Consider the following 8,304-nt stretch of genomic DNA (forward strand, 5'->3'; position numbering starts at 1 on the left):
GACCGGAAGGGTGGCGAAAAGTTACATTTATATGTTGTATTTTGTAATAGTGAGAGTCATTCTTTTCCAAGTAATTCGTGCAAAGTCTTGCCTCTATTGACATGCCTTAACAATCAACGAAGGGTGTGAAACACAATATATGATGTTGTAGTAGACTAGACCAACGAAGTCTTGCATCCCTGGCGTAGTCAAGTTCACTTCTTATAGTACTAAGAGCAACACAAATACTTTGGTATTTTAATGGGTTTTTGCAAGAGTGATATGATAGAGAAAATCGAGAAGAATAAAAAAAAAAAAAAGGAAAAAATAAAACCAAAACAATTATTAACGCGCCAGCTCTGTGCGAAACTTGCGCTTAACGTGCCTAACATCAACTTTTGGTTTTTCATGTTTTTTTAGTGGACTCAACAAAAAACCTTGCAAGACAATCTCAATTTTCTCTCTTTTACACTCTTTTCTTAACCTCATGTTTGACGCCACAAAAAATCAAGAAAAAACCACAAATGAATTACTCTAACAGAAACTGACAATTATTACCACAATTAGTCATGGTAACACACTAACACTACGGTTGTGCGGAATCAAATGATCTTTTAAACAATAATGAATGTTATAAATATCATAAATAGCGAATTATTATGTAGTGTGATGACAAATCTGTTACCATTATTCTAAATAGGTGGTCACATGATTAAACCTCGATAGTAGGACATTGATTCTTAATAGCTAACTATGACATAATTTTTTTTAGATCAATAATCTCTTCACTTTCCAAATACTACTAACCATATCTCACCTATGTCTTACCAATTAAGAATTCAACTCAACTATTTACAAATATTTGTTCATTAAAAAAAAAAAAAAAAGGAATAAGGGTCAAATTGGCTACTAAACTGCACACCAAAATACAATTAGGCCATCGAACTAAAAAATAATGTAATTGGGTCCCTGGACAACACAAAGTCATGCAATTAGGTCTAAAATGACCTGTTGACCTAAAATTGTGCTGACGTGGCGATTACCAACTTTAAAAATAAATTTTAAAATTTAAATATAATTTTAAATAAAATAATTAATTAATTTTTTTTTTTAAAAAAAAAACTAAAACTAAAACTGCCGAAGACTAATCGTCTCCAGTCTTCGTCTCCATGGCCGGAGCCCAGAGACGAAGAGCTTCGTCTCCAGCCATGGAGACGAAGGTTCGTCTCCCTGGCCATGGAGACGAAGACTGTTGGAGACGATTTGTCTCCGGCAAATTTAGTTTTTTTTTTTTTAATTTTAATTTTAAGTAATTATATTTAAAATTGGTAATTGGCATTTCAGGTAAACATGTCATTTTGGATCTAATTGCATGATTTTGTGTTGTTCAGGAACTCAATTGCATTGTTTTTTAGTTTGATGGCCTAATTACAGTTTTTTTAGTATAAATTTTTGCACTTCAAAGTACAAAATTAGAGAAAATTATTAAAATGTCATTGAGTTTTTTAATTTATACTATTTGCACTAGTAGTATAAATTAAACTTATGTATTTATATTTATATGGTATAAAACTTTTGCACCTTATAGCATAATCTTTGCACTTCAAAGTTAAAAAATTATCAAAATATCACAGCATTTTTTAAAAACTTTCCTTCATACAGGAACGTTGATCTAGACCACATCAAGACCGAAGATCTCACCTCATTTTTTTTTTACCTAGGTACCTCTTTTTTTTCTTTTAATAATAATAATAATAATAATAATAATAATAATAATAATAATAATAATAATAATAATAATATTATTATTATTATTATTATTATTATTATTATTATTATTATTATTTATTATTTTGATTCTTTTTTTTTTTTTAATTTAAGAAGTTTATTGATAAAAGGCCAAGGCCAGTACAAGGTCCGGATGGACTTAGGCCCCGCATGGCCTAAATCCCACTAAAAAGCTAAGTAAGGAAAGTAAGATAATACAAGATAACATAAAGTGGCCCCCGGGGCTCTAACATGCATGCCCCAAGCCCTATGCTAGCTATCACTAACTAATCGTAGGCAGGAGTATGTCAAAACCAGAAAGTAGACTGAGATGCTGCACAACTGCATCTCCACCCACCATGTAATCTGAAGCACAAGTAGCGAGGATAGATGCCTCGAGCGTCACAAACGTGGCCCCCCAGCCAGTTGCACTACAGCGACTACACACCATAATGCCGCCTAGCCGGGATGCACCACAACCGCAACACCTCCCGGAACGCTATCGACTGCCCTGTAGAACCAAAGACACGACAAAGCAGAGATGTACAGCACGCAGGCTTAAGTCCAGTAATGGCACGCAGTCCTGAGAATACAGGTAGATCCCGAGCCAATAAATCATCAACACGGCACAAGGCAGCCAATAGCAGAATTCCCGATCAGCACCAGCACGAACCAGAACCAACCCTAACGGGATTAGCTACTATGGGCCAGCAGCAAGCCTGGACTACCGCCAACGGATTTGAAAAACACCTACCCGGCCACCGTTCAGCCCGGGCTACGATGCAATTTTTACCGCTTGCATCGGCGTTGAGACCTGGTCTTTTCCAAAGATGCCTGCAAAGGCGAAACCAAAAAGAGCCCAAGACCAGTTCATGCCTCCGAGGTCAAAGACGCAGCACCTGCAAAATAGAAACAAGATAGAACAAGCTAGCATCGTGTTCCCATGACCCAACTACCACATCTATCTCGGGTGAGTGTTTAAGTTTATACCAGGCTGACGCGAACAAAAGCAACCCCCCAAATAATAGCCCGTCCCCCCCCCCCCCCCCCCGAAGTCCAGAAGGAACTCAGCTACTATTGGCCAGCAGCAAGCCTGACCAGGTCAACGGATTTGATAATCCTGCCCGGCACACCGTTCAGCCCGGACTAGGGTGCCCTGTTGTACCGCCAGCACCTTACGTTGAGACTCAGCACTGCGAAGCAGGGCTTCCCGGTCCCCAGAGGACCTCACCCACTCACTGTTTTTTAACTCCCATCCACTCTTTCTTTTCCTCCCAACTCTCCTTTTTCTCACTCCATTTCACTCTATTCCTTTCTTTCACTCCTTCTTTCCACTCGATTCTTTTCTATCCCTCAGCCTTTTCTTTTCTTTTTTCCATCTCTTTTCCTTTTCTTTCCACTCGATTCCAATTCCTATATTTACTATCAATTCAGTTAATACAAAAAAAAAAAAAAAAAAAAAAAAAAAAAAAAAAGGAATAAGGTTCAAATTGGCCACTGAACGTAACATGAAAATGCAATTAGGTCACTGAACGAAAAAGAAGTGCAATTAGACCACTAAACACACTAAAAACGTGCAATTAGGCCACTGAACACTCCAAATGTATGCAATTTTACCGGATAGCAGGTTACCATCAATTTTAGCAGGTTACCTGCTTACGTGGCAGCTGAGTTGGCATTTTTAATAATTTTTAAATAATTTTTAATAAATTTTAAAGTAAATTTAATAATAAATTTTAATTTTTTAAAATAAATTTTAATAATAAATTTTAAATTTTACTTGATTACCATATTTTTTTAATTTTATTAAAAAAGTTATTATTAAAAATTATTTAAAAATGCCAACTCAACTGCCACGTAAGCAGGTAACCTGCTAAAATTGATGGTAACTTGCTATCAGGTGAAATTGCATGCATTTGGAGTGTTCAGTGGCCTAATTGCACTTTTTTTTCGTTCAGTGGCCTAATTGCATTTTCAGGTTACGTTCAATGGCTAATTTGAACCTTATTCCAAAAAAAAAAAAAAAAATCCATATAATAATGCTACACAGTATGTTATTAGTGGTTTTAATAACATGACTCTTTCCTATTATATATTTAGTTATAATAACAATAATAAATTTTGACATAGTGGTAATTGGTAAACATTTTATCATGGCATACACATATATAGTTTGCATGAGCAAGTGTGTGTGTAAAATATATATATCTATCTACAATCTACAATTCTAATAAGAGCCAATAATGTTAGGCCCTTAACTGGAACAAAAAAAATGTCGGTACCATTGTTTCTTAAAATGAATGGTTCATATTATTTTGATTTTAGTATTTTTTTATGATTTTCCTTATTTGCCCTTTATTATATTATTTTCTTCCCTTAAATAACCTTAAATTCCGTTAGTATAAACTTTCTTAACGGAATATTCCGTTAAATATTTATTATTCTTAACTTACTCATTAATTTTTATAAGAAAGGTCTTAGGTTCGAACCCCATCCCAATTAAAGTTGGCATAATTGTTAAACATTTACTACAAATATGTTAAAATGTATTAAAAAATAAAATATAAAATTTAACATAAACTTTGGTCAAATAATTAATCCGTCTAAATACATAGCATTCAATAATTATAAATCATGAACTTTAATTTGAAAATCATTTGATTTTCTTTCATTTTTTTAAAAATAAATTTAAGTTAAGCTTTTTTTTTTCATTTAATTAATCTTTTTTTGATTATTGAGAACAAAACTTAATATTTCAATTATGCCTTTATCAATGCATGAAAACTTCTAAAGAAATTTGTAAGTTAATTTTTACTATTTTTACTATATTATTATAACAATATCTATTGTAATCATATATTTTGAATTATTTATTATCATCCTCTATTGATAGCAATTGTCATTGAGAAACTCTCAAAACAATTTGTCTCAACAACAAATGAAAATTTAAAAAATCAATGATTTCATTATTGTGGATGAAAAGTATGTACAACACTTTATTGCTTTTATTAAATTAAAAAATAAATTAGTAGCTACAACAAAAAATAATACATATGCATTTAATTAATTTAGAATTTGATGTCTATAATGCCTCTATTTAAAAAAGAACTATTCATTATAAAAAATTTAAAAAGAGATATAATTTCATTAGTTATATTATCTTTATTTTCTACCATTCAAAGATTCCTTACCTTCAAATTTATTAATTTATTATATTCACTGCATTGTCTATTGTCTTCTTTTTACATCATCTTGTAATTCAATATCAAAGTTTTAATACAAAATATTACATATATATATATATATATATATATATATATATATATATATATATATATATATATATATATATATATATATATATAGAAGAGCGCTCATATGCAGCGGGGTCTTACGGTGCGGCGGTGCGGTCAAATTCCAGAATACACCAACAGTGTTAACAATATGCACCAACAGTGTAATAAAAACACACCCCAATGAAATGTAATAAAACATCACAAAATACACCACAGACTCAAAAAAACACACCATATAACTCACTACCCCCAATGGTGTATTTCCGAACAGTGTATGGTGTTTTTACTCACACCTAATGGTGTGTGTTTGGTGATGCAGGGCTCTGTTTACTCTATTTTGTGTGGTGTATTTCCTAACGTTGATGGTGCATATTTGGTGAACTATTGGTGTTGCCGCACCGTAAGAAATAACCGCACCGTAAGACATTGCCGCACATGAACCCGCCTATATATATATATATATATATATATATATATATATATATATATATATATATATATATATATATATATATATATATATATATGATTATATTCAGGTAAAAACACTTCTTAAAATAAAAACCTGTGGATATGTTTGGGCCGTTCGATGCTTTGATCGGACGATCTTGATTTTATCGTGTGCTTCATTAGTTTTTACGTTGTCTGTTGTATGTTTTTATGATAAGGGGGGTGTTTTTGGTATTTTGCTTATTGTTGTAACCTAGTCAAACTACTCCTCTTTCACGCGCACGGCTCTGAATCCTCTTCTATTCGCGTCTATCTCTCTCTCCGCGCGGTGGAATCGTCCGTTAGTCGCGTCTTCTTCACACCTTCATCATTCGGTTTTTAGTTCCACGTAGCTATGGTAGTGGGTGGGGACCGCACTTCACTGAAAAGGAGCGAACAACCGGTCGGAGCTGTCGGTCAAGGTATGTTATCAGTTTTTTTTTTTTTTTTTTTTTTTTTTTTTTTTTTTTTTTTTTTTTTTTTTTTTTGGGTCGGTTGTGGTGTTTTGGGTGTTTTTTGTGTTGTTTGGTGTTGGGTTTCTTGTTTGTTAGCATCGTAGCCCTTTTTTGGGTGGTGGAGTGCGGTGGTGGCCATATTTTTGCCGGTTTGGTGAAGTTAGGGCTTTTTAGTTGGGATTTTTTTGCATCTATTAAATGAAGTAATTGTCAATAGAGTTGTATTGTGATGCTTAGATAATGTGTTTATCATTAATTTTTTGCTATTTTTGATGCCTATGTAATGCTACATTGTTTTAAGTTTTTGTAGTTCAATCTTACGGCGTTGTGTCTAATAACTTGTTGAACATATGTGGGTATTCTAACTGGCAACATTCTATATAATTTAAGCGATATCATGGATTATATGGTAATTCACTATGTGTATACTGGTCAAATGATGAATGGCATTCAATTATACATTGGTGACCTCTTGGACTGAAATGCTATGAAATAATGGTAGTCCTAGTATATATTATGCTCATAGTGTGCGGCTTATCATCCAAAATGCTACCAGAGTTAATGATTTCTAGGGAATTTTCTCATTACTCTATATTAAACATGTATTCCTTATTTTACTTCTTCGTTTTCACTTCGATTATTGAAATGCAACGGGACTGTGCGGTGATTGGGTTTGCTGTGGTGTATGCGTTGTTTGTTGCAGTTGTTCGTGGGTAATTCACTGACTTTAAGGTTTTTGGGGGCGTAATTTTCTGGTCTCGTGGATTCTGTATTGTGTTGTGTGTGCAGTACTATTTCAGTGTGTGCACGGCTTTTTAATCCAGTGTTTACCTTCCTACAGTGTAGTACTCATCTCTATTTTGTGGTGTGTGCGTTGTTTGTTGCAGTTGTGTGCTCAGACTTTATGCTTTCTATTTTAGTTTAATTGATGTGTGTATTTGTTTTTTAAGGTAAGCCTAAATAATTAAAATTTGAAGCTCGATTCGATTAAAAAAATTGAAGTTTGAGTTTGGTGATATTCTAATTTTTAGAACTCAAACTTGCATTCAACCTCAAAGTGTTTAATTTGAGTTTAATTCTACTATACCCAGGTTTATTTTTCCCTACACAAATTATAATAACCAGTATTTCACAATAAAATATTATAACAAAACTCATATTACATCTTGATTATGACTATTTGAAAACTTATTATTAGAAAAGAAAAAAAAAATAACTATCAATCAATCTTAGCTATGCATTTAGCTAAATCTAACATTTCTAGAGCAAGGAAGAAAATAAACCATGATGGTATTGTAGGAAATTTCTCTAATTTTAAAAGTTCAATTTCAAATTATGTTAATATTTTTTTGGAAGTAAATTATATTAATATTAATAATACATTTTTAAAATTTTCCATATTTTAGTTTCCCTTTGTTCTATAGTTTGAATGTTGGCTGAATGTTCCATTCTTTTCCGTTTTCAGAAGTGCATGCTCTCCGAATTCTTCAAACATATTTCTCCTCCGAGGTCTGCAGCTTCTGCTTGTGTGGAATCTAAGCGGTTGTAAATAGGTTGGCGGGATTCAAAGAATAAGATCGATTGTGGAGTCTTTTTGATGAGGCACATGGAGTCGTATGTTGGACAGTGTGTCACTGAGTGGGATTGTGGTCTAGTCAAGGGGGACACCACGGGTATTCACAAGCTTAGGTTGCGGTACATGAAGAAGCTTGTGATTTCGGAGCATAATGTGCACGGTGCAGGCAATCTTTCTCGAGCGTACTAGTCTATATTTGCTCCTCTTCCGTCATAGTAGACATGTGTGCTTTTTAGTTATTAGGTCTCTTTGGATTTTTGGTGTGATGTTCACACGGCTACTGCACACTTTGTTCATTTTCATTTTTTGTTTAGCTGCTCTTGTGCACATGGCTACGTTTAATTGTGCTAGCTTCTTGTTGCGTACATGTTAGTTTTTTTGGTGATACTGTAGTTTCTCGTTACGGTTTTGGTTATTATTGTCATGTTTTTCTGCCAGGCGTCAATCTTCCTCTGTGTGTTTTTTTTTTCCGAAGAGCGTGTGTGCACCGCAGGTTACTACTGTGTGCTCGCCTGGGCAACATGGTGTTTTATCCTCCGTCATGTGTGCGAACATATATATGCATGTGTGTGTATGTCTCTCAACACCGCTGTTTTTGTTAAATCCAAGTTGTGGTAGTAATGAGTCTGGTAAATATAATTACTCAAGTATGGTTGTTAATTTTGTGCTTTCCGGACGTCGTGTTTGGTTTTGGTTATGTCATTCACCGTGTTGGCCTATTCGTATGCTACCGTGCGCACAT

The sequence above is a fragment of the Ipomoea nil genome, unplaced genomic scaffold (genome assembly GCF_001879475.1).
Source record: "Ipomoea nil cultivar Tokyo-kokei standard unplaced genomic scaffold, Asagao_1.1 scaffold1317, whole genome shotgun sequence".
Taxonomy (NCBI): Eukaryota; Viridiplantae; Streptophyta; class Magnoliopsida; order Solanales; family Convolvulaceae; genus Ipomoea; species Ipomoea nil.